Source organism: Hippopotamus amphibius, chromosome 2 (assembly GCF_030028045.1).
Source record: "Hippopotamus amphibius kiboko isolate mHipAmp2 chromosome 2, mHipAmp2.hap2, whole genome shotgun sequence".
Classification (NCBI taxonomy): domain Eukaryota; kingdom Metazoa; phylum Chordata; class Mammalia; order Artiodactyla; family Hippopotamidae; genus Hippopotamus; species Hippopotamus amphibius.
Window position 1 is genome coordinate 200,634,783 of NC_080187.1, and position 21,849 is coordinate 200,656,631.

Below are 21,849 nucleotides of genomic sequence, written 5' to 3' on the forward strand. Positions count from 1 at the left end.
ATTTGTTAATTCTGATACTTCTATTCTCTTGGAGGACTAATTTAGGAGGAACTGATTAGGGAATATTTTCTCTTTATGCCATGCCAATCCTAGTATAAAGTTTTTTGTCCAGCAGTTATTTTGCCCAACAAAGTTTTTGTCAGCCAATGTCTGGCATTTCTCTGTGAAATCTCTTTTTTTTCTCCTTAAATATTTGTTTATTTTAATATTAAATAAATACATTTATTTATTTACTTATTTAGGCTGTGCCAGGTCTTAGTTGTGGCACACAGGATCTTTAGTTGTAGCATGAAGGATCATTTAGTTGTGGCATGTGGGCTCTTTAGTTGCAGCATTCGAACTCTTAGGTGCAGCACGCAAGCAGGATCTATCTACTTATCTACTACATGCAAACAGGTTCCCTCATCAGCGATCGAACCCAGGTCTCCTGCATTGGGAGCCTAGAGTCCTACCCACTGGACTACCAGGGAAGTCCCTGTGAAAGCTTTCTTAGACTTCCCAGCCTTCTAGGCAGAATTAATCATTTCACAATAATGTTTTGACAACTTCTCGTTTATAACACTTAAGCTAGACTATGAGCCTTTTAAGACAAGGATCATGTTTTATTCATCTTGACGTTCTTGGCATATTACATGATCATTGGCACTTTAAACAAACTTGACTATCTTCTTGGAGGAATGTTTTTTAAAATACCTATATTATGTGGTAAGTTATTGCTTGCCTGTCCTAAATAAGTAAGATAACTAACTTGAGTTATTGAATCAGGTTTCCCCTTTAGCATAAAAGTTATGTAGACAGAAGAAACCAAAATCCTTAATCTATCTCCCCCTGTCCCCCACTCCTGTGATTTTCTGTGGGTATCATCCTGCATCCTTCTAGGCTGCTTGGGGAACTGCAGCCTTGTTCTTTCCTCATTTCATGCCCTTTTTACAGGGTCTGTCTCCTCACTTTATATTATCCTATGAAGTACGTACTTATTAATTTGTTGGAGCTGAGATTTGAAGCCAAGCAATCTGACTCCAGAGACTGTGCTCACAAATATATCTGGAAAGGGACAGATAAATCTAGATCAGGTCTGTGTTCAGATTCTGACTCTTGACTTTTTAAGACATCTGTTTCAAACCCTGCAGAAATCTTCAAAATCAGGCCTATTAGCCTCCTTTGTACTCACTAGTCTTAGAGCACGTTAATTCTGCACAGCCTCTTTTCTCACCTGTAAAACAGAATAATTTCTCTCTCTTAAAATTGTTATAAAGATTAAAGATAATGTACTTAAATTGTCAAATACATAATAAACACTCAATAAATTATAACAGATTGTGGATAACAGACTAGGGATAACTTCTTTTCTTACCAGCCAAGAACTTTAAATGAGAAAGAACATTGATTAAGGAGATTAGGAAGGCCCCTTAATTCTTTTTTTTTCTCTTTTTCCTTTTTTGTTTTTTGTTTTTTTCCCCTTAATTCTTATAAAAGTAAACATTTTTCGATTCTCTACAGTCATAATGCCAATTCCACCATGAGAGCTGAGATCAGCATGGACTCAGAATGGCCCAGAGTGAAAAACGTGGAACAAACAAAACTTTAGAACACATAAAATAATATAATCATAAATTCCAGATAAGACTGGAAATTGTGCCATGTTCTCCTTGGAGATTCATTAGTTTATGCAATTATCAAGGAAGATTCAGGAAGCTGGACTTAATAGGAAGGACCATATTTGGACAATGATCTATATTTAAAGCTATGGCATTAAATTTTTAAATTAAGTGCAGTAGAAGAAGTCAAGAACATGGGACAAAGAAAGTCAGCCAGGCTAAAATCAGCACTTCAGCAGCGTAAGGGTCATGTAGGGGAGGAAAGAATAATTTTCCTTCTACTACCCTTCGAAGTTCTTGGCTGGGGCCCTGCACAGAAGATAGATTAATAAGAGAAAAACAAATTTATAATATATTTACATGGGAGATAGGGAAAAATTAGTAAGTCACAGAGGTAGCTTAGAATTCTGGCTTAAATATCACTGCAGTTAAAGACCAAAAAAAGTGTGTGTGGGAGACCAGTTATGCAGAAGTAACCATGAAAAATACAGTAAACAAGGGCAAGGTTTGTTGTGAAGATTAAAGTCTTTAAATTGGTGTCTTCTCAGTTGATTAGATTGTCTTGTGATTTAATCCTCCTCTTTCTGATAAAGGAAGATTTCCTTTATAAGTATAAATTTCCATACAAAAAGGCAACTTTGTTTTCAGAGCTTCTTCTGTGTTTGCTATTTCTCAAAATAATACTTATGTCAGAGAGGCATATTTTGGGATGGCATATTCTGCTACCCTTCAATCAACTCAGGCAAAAGGTGACAGCATTTAAAGGATTCATCATTTTGAGGATTTTTCTTTGGGCTGCCAACTTTACTAAATAAGTCACTCTAAATAAGTGGTGATACCTTAAATATAGTAGCCTCTGAACCCTGGCATTCCACTGTATGTCCTATTCCTTAAAATATGGAACTAATTGGTTACTAATGAGTATTGTATCAACAGTACTCCCTATTATGTATCAGACATTGCACTGTTTATATTCTTATTCTTACTTAATTGTCGCAACAGTTTTAGGAGATTGATACTATCACAGTTAAGGAAACAGAAACTTGAAAGATTAAGCAACTTTCAAAAACTCAGTGCTAGTGGCAACTTGAAATTTAAAACTGAACCTATTTAACTCCATAGTCCATTCTCTTTACTTCACAATTATGGAATTATTCACAAATTTGCATACCTAATATGTTCCAATGACCTCCTTCCTTTTTAAACCACTTCTTATATTTCTAATATTTTTCATCTACATTTCTGGTATCCAATCAAAATTTTAAGCCTGGGACCACTAAAGATTTGTTCCTTTTCTAGATGTGTCATGGTTTTCGTCCTTACAGTTAGGTCTATGATCCATTTCAAGCTAATTTTTTTTTTTAATTGAAGATTTGATGTGTAAGTTTAAAGTGTACAGCATGTTACTTTGATACATTTGTATATTTAATACGATTGCTGATGTAGCGATATTTATCATATAATTATAGTGCAATATTATTGTTTATATTTATTACACTGTGCATTAGATCTCTGTGGCTTATTTACTACTTGTTACACGTTTATACCTTTAAACACCATCACTCTTATTCCCCCATCATCACCATCCCCTAGTAACTACCATTTTACTGTTTTTTACAGTTTTTTTTAGATTCCACATGTAAGTAATATCATACAGTTCTTGTCTTTCTCTGTCTGACAGCATAATTTGCTCAAGGTCCGTCAAATGGGTGAATATCTTCCTTTCTCATGGCTGAATTCTATTCTGTTGTTAGTGTGTACCATATCTTCTTTATCCATTTATCTGTTATAGGCATGTGGACTATTTCCTTATCTTGGCTATTGTGAATAATGTTGAAATTAACATGGGAGTACACATTTCGTCTGAATCTTGTTTTCTTTTTGGGGTGGTATATACTGAGAAATAGAATTGCTGGATCCTATGGTAGATCTATTTTTAACTTTTTTAGGAACCTCCATACTGTTTTCCATATTGCTTGGACCAGTTTATATTCCCATGTATAACAATACCCTTTACATCACATCCTTGCGAGCACATGTTGTCTCTTGTCTTCTTGGTGATAGTCATTCTAACAGGTGTGCAGTCATAGCTCATTGTGGTTTTGATTTGCACTTCCCTAATGATTAGTGATGTCGAGCACCTCTTCATGTGTCTGTTGGCCATTTTGATATCCTCTCTGATATGTGTCTAGTTCAGCCCATTTTTTATTTCAATTGTTTGGTTTGTTACTGAGTTGACTGAATGCTTTCTATATTTTGGATATTAACCCCTTATCCAGTATATGGTTTGCAAACATTTTCTCCCATTCTGTACGTTGTCTTTTCATTTTATTAATTGTTTCTTTTGCTGTGCAGAAGCTTTTGAGTTTGGTGTAGTCCCGTTTGTTGATTTATTTCTTTTGTTGTTTGTGCTTTTGGCATCATACCCCTAAAATTGTTGCCAACATCAGTATTGATGAGATTCTTCCACATGTTTTCTTCTAGTTTTATGGTATCAGGTTTTATCCATTTTGAGTCAATTTTTGTGAGTGGCATGAAATATAGGGGTCCAGTTTCATTTTTCTGTGTGTGTTTCTCCAGTTTTCCCTGCACCACTTGTAGAAGAGACTGTCCTTTCCCTTTGAGTATTCTTGGCTCCCGTGTTGAATATTAGTTGACTGTTTATGTTGGGGATTAATTCTGGACTCTATTCTGTTCCATTGGTCAATATGTCTGTTTTTGTGCTGGTACCATACTGTTTTGATTACTATGGCTTTGTAGTATAGTTTGAAATCTGGAGGTGTAATACCTCCAGCTTTGTTCTTTTTTTCTCTGGATTGCTTTGGCTATTCACAGTCTTTTATGGTTCAACACAAATTTAGGGTTGTTTCTTCTATTTCTGTGAAGAATGTCTTTGGCATATTGATGGGTAATACATTGAATCTATGAATGGCTTTGGGTAGTATGTCCATTTAACAATATTAATTCTGCCAGTCCATAAGAACAGGATATTATCCCATTTGTTTGTGTCTTCTTCAATTTCTTTAAGTTTTTTAGTTTTCATTATACAGATCTTTCATTTACTTAAATTTATTCCTAATTATTTTATTGTTTTTGATGCTATTGTAAATGGGATGGTTTCATTTCTTTTTCAGATACTTCACTGATTTTGTATGTTGATTTTGGAAGGCAGCTGTGCTCACCACTATACCACCAATGCTGCACTGTATGTTAATTTTGTATCTTGCCACTTTATTGAAATTGTTGACAAATTCCAAGTTTTTTGACCAATTCTTTGGGATTTTCTATATATAGGATCATATCATCAGCAAATAATGACAATTTCACTTCTTCATTTCTGATCTGGATGACTTTTATTTCTTTATCTTGACTAATTGCTCTAGCTAGGACTTCCAGAACGATATTTAATAGGTGTGGTGAGACTGAGCATCCTTGCCTTATTCCTGACCTTAGGAGAAACATTTTCAGTTTCTCTCCATTCTGTATAATGTTAGTTGTGGGTTTGTTGTATATGGCCTTTATCATGTTGAGGCATGTACCTGCTATATCCAGTCTGTTAAGAGTTTTTAATCATAAAAGAGTGTTGTATCTTGTCAAATGCTTTTTTTGCATCTAGTGAGATAATCATCTGATTTTTTACCTTCCATTTTATTGGTATAACGTATTAACATGTATTGATTTGTATAAGTTGAACCATTCTTGCAACTCGGGGATGAATCCCATTTGGTCATGGTGTGTAATCCTTTTAATATGTTCCTGAACTGGGTTTGCTACTATTTTGATGACACTGTTTACATCTATATCCATCAGAGATATTGGTCTGTAGTTTTCTTCTGGGTTTTTTTTTTGGTTGTTGTTGTTTGTTTGTTTTTGTTTGTTTGTTTTTTAATCTGGTTTTGGTATCCAGGTAATGCTGCCTTTAGAATAACTTTAGAAGTGTTCCCTCCTCCTTGATCTTTTGAGAGTCTGGGGAGGATTGGTGTTTATTCTTTAAATGTTTGATAGAATTCTCTAGTGATGCTGTCTACTCCTGGAGTTTTCTGTGTTGGGAATTTTTGATTACTGATTCAATCTCTTTACTCATTATTGGTCTGTTCAGATTTTCTGTTTCTTCCTGATTCAGTCTTGGTAGGTTGTGTGTTTCTAGGAATGTATCCATTTCTTCTAGGCTATATGCTGCCTACAGGAGACTCATTTCAGCCAAGTTGTTGACATATAATTGATCATAGTAGCGATTGTATGATTTATTTAGTAGTGATTTATGATTATATGTATTTCTGTAGTATCAGTCCTAATGTTTCCTCTCATTTCTAGTATTATTTGAGTCATCTATCTTTTCTTCTTATCCTAGCTAAAGGCTAATCAATCTTGTTTATCTCTTCAAAAGAACCAGCTCTTAGTTTTGTTGATTTTTCTATTGTTTTTATGGTCTCTATTTCATTTATTTCTCTTCTGACCCTTATTATTTCCTTCCCTCTGCTGACTTTGGGCTTAATTTGTTCTTTCTCTAGTTCCTTGAGGTGTAAAATTATATTGAGGTCTTTCTAATTTCTCAACAAATGAGTTTGCTATAAACTTCTCTCAGAATTGCTTTTGCTGCATCCCACAATATTTGATATGTTGTGTTTTCATTTTCATTTGTTTTGAGATAAATTTTTAATGTCCCTTTTTCTTCTTTGATCCAATAGTTGTTTAGAAGTGTGTTGTTTAGTTTCCACGTATTTGTACATCTTCTCACTGTCCTCTTATTGTTAATTTCTATTTTTATACCATTGTTGTCAGAGAAGATAGTTGGTATGGTTTCAGTCTTCTAAAATTTGCTAAGATTTGTTTTGTGGCCAATCATGTGATCTCTCCTGGAGAATGTTCCACGTGCACTTGAGAAGAATGTGTTCTGATCATATTGGGTGGAATGTTCTATTAAGCTCATTTGTTCTAACATGTGGTTCAATTCCAATGATTCCTTGATTTTCTCTGTGGAAAATGTACCCCTTGCTGATAGTGGGGTATTGAAGTCCTCTACAATTATTGTATTGTTGTCTATTTCTCCCTTAAGATCTGTTATTAATTGCTCAATATATTTCAGTGCTCAGGTGTTGGGAGTGTATATATTTACAATTGTTATATCTCTTTGATGTAGTGACCCCTTTATCATTATTTACTTTGTCTTTTCTTACCCTTTTTGATTTGAAGTCTTTTTTTGTCTGATATGACTATGACTACACCTGCCTTCTTTTCATTTTTATTTGCTTGAGATATCATCATCCATCCTTTTACTTTGACCCTATGTGTGTCTATAAAGCTGAAACGAGTCTTCTGTAAGCAACATATAGTTGGGTCTTGTTTTTTTTAATCCATGCCGCCACTCTGTACCTTTTGATTGGTGAGTTCAATCCACTTACATTTAGAGTGACTAGTGACATGTAAGGATTTACTACTAACATTTTATCTTTTGCCCTCTGTTTATTTTGTCTATCCATTATTTTAATTTCTTTTTCCTTCTGTTTCTGTCTACCTTTGTAAGTTGGTGGTTTTTCATGGTGATTTGCTCAGTCTCCCCTTGTTTAGCTTTCGTGTCTCTGCTCTGGATTTTTGCTTTTTGGTTACAATGATGCTTACATAAAACATCTCATAGATAAAATAGTCCCTTTTTTTGCTGGTAGCAATTTATCTTTATTTGCCTATAAAGGCTCCATCCTTTTACTCTGCCCCTTTAATATTCATTTTTTTCTTAAGATCTGTTTTATTATTTATTTATTTATTTATTTATTTATGGCTGTGTTGGGTCTTTGTTGCTGCACATGGGCTTTCTCTAGTTGTGGTGAGTGGGGGCTACTCTTCATTGCAGTGCACAGGCTTCTAATAGTGGTGGCTTCTCTTTTTGTGGAGCATGGGCTCTAGGTGCAATGTGCTTTAGTAGTTGTGGCACATGGGCTCTGTAGTTGTGGCTTACAGGCTCTAGAGCACAGGCTCAGTAGTTATGGCACACAGGCTTAGTTGTTCCACGGCATGTGGGATCTTCCCGTCCCAGGGATCGAACCTGTGTCCCCTGTGTTGGATTCTTAACAAGCATTGCACCACCAGGGAAGCCCTGCCTCTCTAATATTCTGATGTCACAAATTATCACTTTGTACAGTGGTTTAATTACCAAATTGTAGTAGCTATAGTTATTTTTAATGCTCTTTTCCTTTCATCTTTATGCTATCATTGAGTTTACCACTCTAGAAAACAAAACAAAACAAAAAACTACTACTCTAAAAACAAATTACAGTATTCTAATTCTTACTGTTTATCTCCTTGATCAGAATTATGTGTACTTTTCTCTTTTTGTTTCAACTTGAAGAGCTCCTTCAACATTTCTTACAAGGCAGGTCTAGTGGTGGTGAATTCCCTCAACTTTTCTATGTCTGGGAAAGCCTTTATTTCTTCTTCGTATCTGAAGGATAATTTTGCCAGATAGAGTATTCTTGGCTGGCAGTTTTTACCTTTTCAATATTTTGAATATGTCATCCTACTCTCTCCTGGCCAGTAAGTTTCTGCTGAGAAGTCAGCCAGTAGCTTAATGGGGATGTCTTTGTAGGTTACTGTCTTTTATTCCCCTAACTTTAAAATTCTTTATTGTTAACTTTTGACAGTTTTAACATAAGGTGTCTTGGAGATCTTTTTGTATTGAGATAATAAGATGCCTCTTCAATAAGTGGTGCTGGGAAAACTGGACAGCTACATGTAAAAGAATGAAATTAGAACACTTCCTAACACCATACACAAAAATAAACTCAAAATGGATTGAACACCTAAAAGTAAGGCCAGACACCTTAAAACTCCTAGAGGAAAACATAGGTAGAACACTCTATGACATAAAGCAAGATTCTTTTTGACCCACCTCCTAGAATAATGGAAATAAAACCAAAAATAAACAAATGGGACCAAATGAATCTTAAAAGCTTTTGCACAGAGAAAGAAACCATAAACAAGACTAAAAGACAAACCTCAGAATGGGAGAAAATATTTGCCAACGAAGCAACTGACAAAGGATTAATCTCCAAAATATACAAGCAGCTCATGCAGCTCAATATCAAAAAAACAAACAACCCAATCCAAAAGTGGATGGAAGACCAAAATAGACATTTCTCCAAAGAAGACACACAGATGGCTAACAAACACATGAAAAGATGCTCAACATCAATAACCATTAGAGAAATGCAAATCGAAACCACAATAAGGTATCACCTTACACCAGTCAGAATGGTCATCATCAAAATATCTAGAAACAATAAATGCTGGAGAGGGTGTGGGAAAAAGGGAACTCTCCTGCACTGTTGGTGGGAATGTAAGTTGGTACAGCCACTATGGGAAATAGTTTGGAGGTTCCTTCAAAAACTAAAAATGAAACTACCATATGACCCAGTAATCCCACTACTGGGCATATACCCAGAGAAAACCATAATCCAAAAAGAAACATGTACCACAAAGTTCATTGCAGCACTGTTTACAATAGCCAGGACATGGAAGCAACCTAAATGCCCATCAACAGATGAAGGGATAAAGAAGATGTGGCACATATATACAATGGAATATTACTCAGCCATAAAAAGGAATGAAACTGAGTTATTTGTAGTGAGGTGGATGGACCTAGAGTCTGTCATACACAGTGAAGTAAGCCAGAAAGAGAAATACAAATACCATATGCTAATACATATATATGGAATCTAAAAAAACAAATTGTACTGATGAACCTAGTGGCAAAACAAGAATAAAGATGCAGACATAAAGAATGGACCTGAGGACATGGGGTGGGGGTGCACGAAGGGAAGCTGGGACGAAGTGAGAGAGTAGCATTGACCTATATACACTATCAAATGTAAAACGGATAGCTAGTGGGAAGCTGCTGCATAACACAGGGAGAGCAACTCGATGCTTGGTGATGATCTAGGGGGTGGGATAGGGAGGAGGGGAGGGAGGCTCAAGAGGAAGGGGACATGGGGATATGTGTGTAAATATAGCCGATTTACCATGTACAGTGAGAACTGCACAACATTGTAAAGCAATTATACTCTGATAAAGATCTGAGGGAAAAAAAGATAATAAGATGTTCTATTAGATTCATACACTTGTACATCCAGTTCTTTCCCAGATTTCAGACGTTCTCAGCTATCATTTCTTTAAATATGCTCTCTGGTCATTTCTCCCTTTGTTCTACTGGAATACCCATTATTTTTATGTTAGCTTGTTCTCATAGCGTTTCTTCACTTTAAAAAAACTTAGTTCTTTCTCCTCTTCCACCTGAATCATTTCTATGTTTCTATCCTCAAGCTCACTAATTCTCACTTCCATATCATTTGCTCTATTTCCAATGCATTCAAATGCATCCTTCATTTCATTTACTGAGTTCTTCAGCTTCAGAAATTGTTTTGTTCTTTTTTAGAATTTCAGTCTCTTGGTAAAGAATTCTTCCTGTTCATTAATTTATTCTGGAAATCATTGTATTGCCCTTCTGAGTCTTCTTCTGGCTCGTTGAATTTCTTTATAACAGTAATTTTGAATTCTTTATCCATTAGATCACAATATTCCATTGTCTTTGTGTTTGCTCCCTGGAAAATTGTCATTTTCTTTTTGTGATACTGTGTTAGCATGATTTTTCATGTTATTTCATGAGAAATGCCTCTGCTGCTATATTTGAAGTAGTGAACACCTGTTTTTTAGGCAAGGCTTTGTCTACTTTGATTCTAACAGCTCAACAGATTGGTAGTTAGGAGCTTTCTTTTTCTTTTCCTGAAGATGGTACTACACCACAGCATTTTGGTTTCTCTTACTGGAGCTGACTCACTGTTAAGGTTGGGAATGTGCACATAAAAAATAAATAAATAGGATCAGATCAATGAATGAAGTAATGAATGCCCAACTAAATGACACAGAAGAACATATAAGTGATCTGGAAGATAGAATTATGAAAATCACCCAATCATAACAGCAGACAGAAAAACAAATATAAAAAAGCAAAATACAAGCTCTAAGGGATAATATAAAACATGCCAACCTATGCATAATAAGGAGTTCCAGAAGGAGAAAAGAGAGAGAAGTGGATCAGAAATGTACCTGAAGAAATTATGGCTGAAAACTTCCCAAATATAAAGAGGGAAACATATACAGGTGGAAGCGCAGACGGTGCCAAATAAGATGACCCCAAACCGACCCACACCAAGACGTATCATAATTAAAACGGCAAAAGTTAAAGAGAAAATTCTAAAGGGAGCAAGAGAAGAACCAAGGGTCATTTGCAAGGGAGCCCCCATAAGGCTATCAGCTAATTTGTCTGCCGAAACTTGGCAGGCCAAAAGAGAGTGGCATGATATACTGGAAGCTCTGAAGGAGAAAAACCTGCAACCTAGTGATATTATCATCTAGCGTAGAAGGAGAGACAATATCTCAGACAAGCAAAAAGTAAAATAGAGCAATACTAAGTGTACCCTAAAAGAAATATTGAAGGGTCTTTCTAAATAGAAAAGAAGCAAGAATCTATAAGAAAGGGAAAATCCCAACAGGAAAGGTAAATATATAGTAAGAATAGAAGATCACTTGAGTAAGGCAGTATATAGATTTAACAACAGATAAAGATTGTAAAAGCAATTATAACTACAATAAACAGTAAAAGGATAAGCATGAAGATGTAAAACAATATATCAAAATCAAAAAATATGGGGGAGAAGAGTACAAAATGTAGAACTTTTAGAATGTGTTTCAACTTGAATGACTATCAGTTTAAAGCAAGTAGACATAGTTATGGTCAACATACAAGAACCCCATGATAACCACAAATCAAAAATATGCAACAGATTCACAAAAAAACAAACAAAAAAAGAAATAAGCATACTGCAAAAGAAAATCATCAAACCACCAAAGGAAAAACAAAAAGAAGAAATTAACAAAGAAGAACCAAGAAAACAACCAGAAAACAAGGAGTAAAATGGCAATAAGCACATAGTATCAACAGCTATTTTAAATGTCAATGGGAGAGGCAGGAAACAAGATGGCAGAGTAGAGGACTTAAGCTCACCTCCTCTCACGAAAACACCAAATCACAACTAACTGCTGAACAACCATCGACAAAAAAGACTCAAATCTGCCAAAAAAGACATTCTATACCCAAAGACAAAGAAGAAGCTACAATGAGACGGTAAGAGAGGTGCGTTCATGATATAATCAAATCGCATACCCACCAGGTGGGTGACCCACAAACTGGAAAATAATTATATTGCAGAAGTTCTCCCACAGGAGTGAGAGTTCTGAGCTCAATGTCAGGCTTCCCAGCCTGGGTCTGGAATCAGGAGAAGGAGTTCCCAAAGCATTTGAATCTGAAGGACAGTGGGGCTTAGGTGGAGGAGCTCCATGGGATGGAGGGAAACAGAGACCCCATTCTTGGAGAATGCACACAAGTTTTCACATGCCCTGGAATCCAGGGCAAAGCAGTGACTCCATGGGAGACTGAGCCAGACCTACCTGTAGTCTTGGAGGGTCTCCTGGGGAGGCAGGGGTAGGCCATGAGCCTCTGGAGGGGTAAGGACCCTGGTGGCAGAGGGCCCAGGAAATATTCATTGCCATGACCTCTCCCAGAGGTTGCCATTTTGGCAATGAGACCTGGCCTCATCTAACAGCCTGTAGGTTCCAGTGCTGGGATGCCTCAGGCCAAACAACCAACAGAGCAGGAACACAGCCCCAGCCATCAGCAGACAGGCTGTGTAAAGTCATCCTGACCCCACAGCCGCCTATAAATTCATCCCTTGACATGGCTCTGCCCACCAGAGGAAGAAGAAGACCCAGCTTCATCCACCAGTGGGCAGGCTCCAGTCCCTCCCCTGAGGAAGCCTGCACAAGTCCCTGGTCCAACCTCACCCACCAGGGGGCAAACACCAGAAGCAAGAAGAACTATAATCCAGCAGCCTGAGGAACAGAGACCACAAACACATAAATTTAAACAAAATGAGATGGCAGAGAAATATATTCTAGACAAAAGAACAAGATAAAACCCCAGAAGAACAACTAAGTGAAGTGAAGATAGCCAAATTATGTGAAAAGGAATTCAAAGTAATGATAGTGAAGATGATCTAAGATCTTGGAAAAATAATGGAGGCACAGACCAAGAGGATACAAGAAATGTTAATAAAGAGCTAGAAGCTTTAAAGAACAAACAGAATACACTAGAAGGAATCAATAGCAGAATTAATGAGGCAGAAGAACGAATAAGTGAGCTGGAAGACAGATTGGTGGAAATCACTGCTGCAGAAAAGAATAAAGAAAAATGAATGAAAAGAAATGAGGACAGTTTAAGAGACCTCTGGGACAACATTAAACACACCAACATTCACATTATAGGGGTCCCAGAAGGAGAAAACGGAGAGAAAGGCCCTGTGCAGATATTTGGAGAGATAATAACCAAAAACTTCCTTAACATGGGAAAGGAAACATTCATTCAAGTCCAGGAACTGCAGAGAGTCCAAGGCAGGATAAACCCAAGGAGGCATACGCTGAGACACACATTAATCAAATTGACAAAAATTAAAGACAAAGGGAAGATATTAAAAGCAACAAGGCAAAAGCAACAAATGACATACAAGGGAATCCCCATAAGGTTATCAGCTGATTTTTCAGCAAAAAAAAAACCTCAGTAGATGCAGAAAAAGCTTCTGATAAAATTCAACATCTATTTGTAATAAAAAAAAAAAACTCTCCAGACAGTGGGCACAGAGGTAACCTGCTTCAACACAATAAAGGCCATATATGACAAAGACACAGCTAACATCATACTCACAGTGAAAAGCTCAAAGCATTTCCTCTAAGATCAGGAAAAAGACAAGGATGTCCACTCTTGGCACTTTTATTCAACATAATTTTGGAAGTCCTAGCTACAGCACTCAGAGAAGAAAAAGAAATAAAAGGAATACAAATTGGAAAAGTTAAACTGTCACTGTTTGCAGTTTACACAATACTGTACATAGAAAATCCTAAAGATGCTACCAGAAATCTAGTAGAGCTCATCAATGAATTTGGTAAAGTTGAAGGTTACAAAATTAATAAGTAGAAATCTCTTGCATTTCTATACACTAACAACAAAAGATCAGAAAGAGAAATCCAAGAAACAATCCCATTTGCCATCCATCAAAAAGAATAAAATACCTAGAAATAAACCTACCTAACAAAAGACCTGTACTCTGAAAACTGTAAGACGCTGATGAAAGAAACTGAATATGGCACAAAGAGATCTAAAGATATACCATGTTCTTGGCTGGAAGAATCAATACTGTCAAAATCACTATACTACGCAAGGCAATCTACAGATTCAATGCAAACCCTATCAAATTACCAATGGCATTTTTCACAGAACTAGAACAAAAAAATCTTAAAAGTTAAATGGAGACACAAAAGACCCTGAACAGCCAAAGCAGTCTTGAGAAAGAAAAATGGGGCTGGAGAAATCAGGCTCCCTGACTTCAGACTATACTACAAAGCTATAGTCATCAAAACAGTATGGTACTGGCACAAAAACAGAAATATAGATCAATGGAACAGGATAGAAAGCCCAGATATAAACCCATGCACCTGTGGTCAATTAATCTATGACAAAGGAGGCAAGACTATACAATGGAGAAAAGACAGTCTCTTCAATAAATGGTGCTGGAAAAACTTGACAGCTACATGTAAAAAAATTAAATTAGAACATTCTTTAAGACCGTACACAAAAATAAACTCAAAATCAATTAATGACCTAAATGTGAGACCAGACACTATAAAACTCTTGGAGGAGAACATAGGCAGAACACTCTGACATAAATCACAGCAGTATCTTTTTTACCTATATCCCAGAGTAATGGAAATAAAAATAAACAAGTGGGACCTATTTAACCTTAAAAGCTTTTGCACAGCAAATGAAACCATAAACAAAATGAAAAGACAACTCACAGAGTGGGAGAAAATATTTGCAAATGATCTGACTGACAAGGGATTAGTCTCCAAAATTTCAAACAGCTCATGCAGCTCAATATCAAAAAACCAAACAACCCAATCAAAAAATGGGCGGAAGACCTAAATAGACATTTCTCCAAAGAAGACACACAGATGGCCAAGAAGCACACGAAAATATGTTAAACATCATTAATTATTAGAGAAAGGCAAATCAAAACTACTATGAGATATCACCTCACACCAGTCACAATGTTTATTATCAGAAAATCCACAAACAATAAATGCTGGAGAGGGTGTGGAGAGAAGGGAACCCTCCTACACTGTTGGCAGGAATGTAAATTGGTACAGCCACTATGGAGAAGAATATGGAGGTCCTTAAAAACTAAAGACAGAGCTACCATATGATCCTGCAATCCTACTCCTGGGTATATTTCTGGAGAGAAAACATGTTCCTAAAGGATACATGCTCATTGCAGCACTGTTTACAACAGCCAAGACATAAAAGCAAGCTAGATGTCCACCGACGGAGGAATAGATAAACAAGATGTGGTATATTTATACAATGGAATGTTAGCCATTAAAAAGAATGAAATAATGCCATTTGCAGCAATAATGGATGGACCTAGGAATTGTCATACTGAGTGAAGTCAGAGAAAGAGAACTATCATATGATATTGCTTATATGCAGAATCTAAAAAAAAAAATGAAAGAAATGAACTTATTTACAAAACAAAAACAGACTCACAGACTCAGAGAAGAAACTAATGGTTACCAGAGGGGAAAAGTGGGGGGAAGGGACAGTTAGGGAGTGTGGGATTGACATGTACACAATGCTATATTTAAAATGGATAACCAACAAGGGCTTACAGTATAACACAGGGAACTCTGCTCAATAGTATGCAACCACCTAAATGGGAAAACAATTTGAAAAAGGATACATGTATAACTGAATCACTCTGCTGTGCACCTGAAACTATCACAACATTGTTAATCAACTATACTCCAACATAAAGTTAAAAATAAATAAAATGATAAATGTCACTTTCTGTTTATCCTCTTATGTACTAACGAAACAAAGTCCATTTTTTCCAAAGCCTTTTATCATGTTAAGTATCAACTCTTCCTTAATGATTAAATCCCTGCGGATCTTTTATGAATAAATAAATAAATATTTTACTGCTAAAAAGTTCTAACAACCAGCAAGCCATAGTAGTAACATCAAAGATTACTCATCACAGATCACCATAACAAATATAATAACGAAAACATTTGAAATATTGAGAGAATTACCAAAATGTGACACAGAGACATGAAGTGAGCAAATGCTGTTGGAAAAATGGCACCAGTAGACTTGCTCAATGCAGGGTTGCCACAAACCTTCAATTTGTAGAAAAGCAGTATCTATGAAGCATGATAAAATGAAGTATGCCTTACCTAATAAAAAATATGAATATTATATATACATATTCCCAACAATTCTACTCCCACATATTTACTCAAGAGAAATGAAAAGGTGCACAGAGAATTGTACACAAATATTAATACCAGTTTTATCCATATAGTCAAAAACTGTCAACTCCAATTTTCATCAATAGGTGAACATGCATAAAAAATTGCAGTATACTCACAGTGCAATGCCATACAGCAACAAAAAGGAACTGCTGATACACAAGGCAACACGGATGAAGTGCAAAAGTACTACACTGAACAAAAGGAGCCAGATACAAAAGAAGACATTATTGTATGATTATTTATATGAAACTCTAGGAAACGAAATCTCCAAGTGAGAGAAAGCAGATGAATGGTTGCCTAGGAATGAAAATGTGAATTACAATCACCAGGAAAGGGCACAAGAAAAACCTTTAGTGATGAAAATATCCTGCATCTTGATCATGGTAGTGGTTACTTGGGTGTATACATTTGTCAAAACTCATTAAACTGTACACTTAAAATGTATGCATAATATTATTTGTAAATTTTGCTATTTCAAAAATTTAAAAATTGTGTTTCTATATACTAGCCAAGCGATTGAAAATTGAAATTTAAAAATTCTATTTATAATAGCAAACATACTACTTAAATATAAATTTAACAAAATAGGTACAAGGCCTATACACTGAAAACTAGTCCATGAGTTACCTCATTTCTGTCATTCTCCATGTCCACCTTGAGGTTTTATATTTAAATTTTTAAAAATAAACAGTGAGAATTATAAAGTATAATATTTTTGCTTCGTTAAGTACAAATTTTAGTTAAAGAAAAAAATACTGAACTGTAGTAATATCTTTTAAACTGAAAACTCATTTTTAATCACTATTTTAAAACTAAAGAATACAGGAGATGCTTATTATAGAAAATAATTTTGTCACATAGAGGGGATGTTTAGAAACCATTTGCTTTGTGGTGTCAAGTATATTACATATAAGTCACTGGTCATATCTCCCCTACACTGGATGAAATGACTTGAAGTGATCTTGTAAGTATGTGCCTATGTTTGAATCTTGGTTCCACCACTTGCTATCTTTATGATCTTGGGCAAACTGTTCCTTAGTTTCCACACATCAAAATGGGAATAATAGCAGTACCTATGCCTAAATCATAAGCCTGCTGTGGGAATGAAATAAGTTAATGCATGTAAATTACCTAGTACAATGCCTAGCACATGGTTAGTGCTCAATAAATACTAACTTTTGTGATGACAGTCAAGCTCATAATATATCTAACATGCCTAACACATATCAAGCTTTAAGTATTAGTTACCTTATTGTATGACACGATTTTTTTTCCCCTTTTAGGCCCCTGTGATTACTTACAATGACCAGAGTTACCTATATTTGAATTTTTATTATAACTTAGACAGGAATTATAAAGGCCATAAATCTGTGGATAAAGAAATTGGGGTGTATAAACGTTAGATTATATGCTCCAGTTAGTACAATCAGACTCTGACTCCAAGACTTCTAACTCTGGATCTAGTCTCTCAATCTTGGTATCTATCTATAATCCTTTTTAAAGGTGACTCTCCAGTTAACAGAATGAAAACAAAAGTACTGTTTATCTAAATAATACATAGTATTAATATTTCACAGCTCAACCAAGACGGTTCTGAAAGCCCTGGATACAAGTACCTAAAGCTGATAATGAAGTTCCCCTTCCCCTATCCCAAGTGGTTCAACTATATGAAGTTATTAATCATCAGTTAACTAGAAAATTGTATGAATCAGAGCATCTCATCCTACTGGCAAAAGATGTTTCTAAAACTAAAATGACTTTTTGGAGCAGTGATGAGGGAAACTCTACTACTCATAAAATTGTCAGCTGCTCTTCAAAGAGCAGTTGGTCCTTCCTACTCTGAGCTGCATCTCCATAGTGATTCTCAACCCTGGCTGCACATATGAATCCTCTGGGGGAACTCTGACAGAAAAAAAAGCCAAGGTCCCACCCTGAATGTCTTGGAGTAGAGCCCAGTCTTGAGAACTATTTTACTGTCTTACTCACCAAATTAGACCTAAAATTTCATTAGCAGCAGCTGTACCAGTTCAGTTCTCTATTTAACCAGCAACATTTACAAATGAAATTTTTCTCTTTTGTTTTATAATCAGAGAGCACGAGTTGGCTACAAGAGGAGAATTAATGAGAATTGATTCAGTTTTCCACACATATTTGCACCATTTAAATCCTTACAATAGCCCTGCAAGGTAAGCCAAGTTGATCACAGCATCCTGGACTTACAGATAAACTGCCCATAATTGTACCCATCTAATAAATGGCAGAACTCTCACTTGAACCCCTAATTCCTGCATATTCCTAAGTCTTTAGACTGGACAATCCTGTAGGTTGTCCCAGAAATGAGCATTTTTCCTATAGTACAATCTTGCCCAAGTTTGGATTGTTAGGGTGGTTCTGTGGTAGTGAAATGTACACAAGATGAAGAAGACCCAGTCAGGCTGTTTTTTCTGAGGCCAGAAAGCTAGGAACAAGAGGGACCAAGGATAGCAGATCATTTGGGGAATAGAGTAAAATTAATTTTAAAAGCTCATAGATACATGATAATTTTAAGAAAATTAGGATATTTGAGAAGAGTTCTTCCTTATCTTACAGAATAATATTTTAGAATTTTTAGTCTTATTATATACTTAAGGAATGCACCACATCTTACTTGTCAGCGTATTTGATCTGTCTCCTCTCCACTCCATCTCCCAAATGCCTGGCAGCATATAATGAGTAAATTACTGAATTAAGGTATGTTAATGGAGAGCATTAGAAATTTTAGAGAAAGATAACTGTCTTTATCCAAATGACTAGTTATCGTTTGAGCTTTTGATGTACTTAGGTAGTCTCTAACAAACTGATAAAAATTTACTAAGCAGATTTCATATTCTTGCTTCCTAACTATGTTGGCAAATCCAAGTGGCAGGCAATATATGATTTGGTGAGCTTGGAGCTGGAGCAAAGATGATTTGTTGGCTAATATTCATGCCTAAGGCAGGCATCTCCTCTTTGGCTTAAGTCTGATGGTCTGGTCAGCCTGTCTCTAAACAGTCCCATTTCCTACTGGTGGCTGCTCCAAAGGCTTTTGGCCCTCCTCAAGCCCTTACCACAGTTTTCACCAGATACTCCTGAAGTTACCATTAAGTATTCAGTCTTAGAAAAGTGTGTTGGTTACACCAATGCAATTTCAAGATAAAGCCCAGATCCCCACTCCAATCCCTATTCCTACCAGACTGCAGCCCCTAAGCCCCTTCTACAAAAACTCTGAATTCTCCATATATTTATTCGACAAATATTGAGTAGCTACTAAGTGCCAGGTGCTCAGGATATGGCAGTGAAAACAAAACAAAACCAAAAAACAGACAGACAAAAATTGCTGCCCTCTTAAAGCTAAAATCCAAGTTGGAAGAAACAAATGATAAATGTCAGATGGGAAAGGGGAGGGAGAATACTGAGGGTGGGCTAAGAGTATGGCAGCTTTAAATGTAATACCAGGGAAGGCATCACTGAGAAAACATTTTCACAAAGACTTGAAGTGAGATATAGGGGAAGTGCATTCTAGAGCAACGAATCAACGCAAAAGGCCAGAGATGGGATGCTGTATTCAAGAAACAGGAAGAAGCCAATGTGACGGAAACAAAGTAAGCAAGAAGAGTAGAAGGAAATGAGGTGAGAGAAGTAGTGTAACTCCAAAGACTCTGGATTTATTCCAAGGGAGATGAGGTGATACTTGAAGGTTTAAAACAGAGTAGAGAAAAATATATGCCGTTTGGTGGTATAGTATAAGATAAAGGTAATTGGTACAGAATACACAGGTGAAAATTAACTGTTTGGAACCTGTTAAGCCTGGTTAAAAGGGCTAAGTATAACAGAGAGAGAACGGAAAGATAGCTTATTTTGCAGGATGCACTTAAGGATTTCAGAAAAAAATTTGTTTCAGGTAAAAATAAGCAGTATTTGTTGACTGATGTAGTTTAGGTGATGTAGGAAAGAGAATTTTATGGATGGCAGCCTTACTGACTTTGAAGATAGTGACTAAACATTTGTGAGGATTAGCTAGTTTGTGGGGGGTAACAACATGTTAAGTTAGAGGCACCAAGAGGAAAGCTAATTAAGCACTGTTGGAGGTATTGGGAAAGACTCATCTTGAGGTAAGGAGATGGATTAGATGAGATTTTAAAAGAATGCAAAAGTAACTTGACATCTTCACAGTAAGGTTTCAATAAATGTTGAATTGTTGGAACAGGCTTATGTATGGAGGAACTGAGTCAAGTGACAGTCTAGCAAGGGATACAAATACAGGCAAGAAGGGTTTCTAAAATTTTCTATGAAACTCTGAAGTTTTTTTCTTTTGAAATTATTTTTGTCATGTGTAGTTTCTGACTTCAGTGTCTTGCCCAAGCTTATTAAGACTGGCTCTTTCTTGACCCACTGTAAGCTGTCTGTTACTCCTGTATCACTGAAACCCTTCTACATTATGCTAAAACATTTTTGGATTGTTCAACAAGTATATGAAGAGTAAAAAAACTTCCTCCTTTCCCTTGGTTTTGGGGAACCCATCTTCCTTTATAAAATCTCTAAAATTGGTTTTCACTACTAATCCTTAGCCAGCTAGATCTCTATCTAACTGGTGTCCCTGAACCCTGAGGGCTACTCCCAGACTCAATGCCAAAATTTCACAATGTGGCTTTGTTGGTTTTGAGAATGCTATACCCTGGCAACCTGAGGAAAAAATAACTACCTACCAGTCTGTGGACTGTCGAACCATTCAGTGTAGGTATAGAGAAGATTACGACAAATCAAAGATCTAATATTTAAGAGATAAATTCTCACATCCCCATCTGAAAAAATAGGTAGGACAATAACTGTTACAGCTAGTAGGATTCTTTCGCGTATTAGGCAAAAATGCTTAAAAATGCTTAAAATGCTTAGTACACTGCCCAGCACATAAAGTGCTCAGCAAATCCTAGCAACTGTGTGATCCCTTGTGGTAAGCATAGCTCCACTCTACAAATGAGGAAAAAGACCAAAAGTGACATAAAGACTCAAAGTCACAAAGAGAGGCAGAGCAGAAGTTAGTTCACTCCAATACATACTAAGGCGTCTCTTGTGCCATTCTACAAAGTGTGATGGGGATCAGGAAATGAAGAAGTAGACCCCTACACACACACACACCCACACACACACCCACTTGCTCCCACAGTTGTAGAGTTACAAAGGGAAGAAAGGAGTATGAAATCCAGAACAATACAAAAAGTGCCAGTTCCCCAAAGAGTCAAAGACGAGGGTACCCTGGCTACCCACAGCACTCAGAAGTCTGAGCCATCTCATGAGCACAGCCATATCCACCCAGGGACATTTATTTATAAGAACTTCTATAAAGACTCCTTCTCAAATCAAAAGGTGGCCTCAGAACAATCCCTTGGCATCCATCTTTTACTTTGTATGAGCATACAGACTGCTGAGTTTTCCAAGAATCTAGACCATTCGAATTACTCATCAGTGATTTATATGAAGGAATATGGAAGGCTTTAAGAGGTGGTATTCTCAATTTACCTTGAAGGATTTTCCTGGAAAAGTGCCTTAAAAAAAAAAAAAGGCTGTAAGATTAGTGCTTAAGTTTCCAACACTTCAACAGAGTGTGCTACCCAGCTACTGAGGTAAATAGTGAAAGTTAGACTTATTTTCTAGCAACAAAAACCAAAAGACTGTCATTAAGGCTCTAAACCTAGTCAGTTACTCACAGTAAGGAAAAGGGCTGGAGGACTAACACCTAAAAAGCTGGAGACAAAGACACATACAC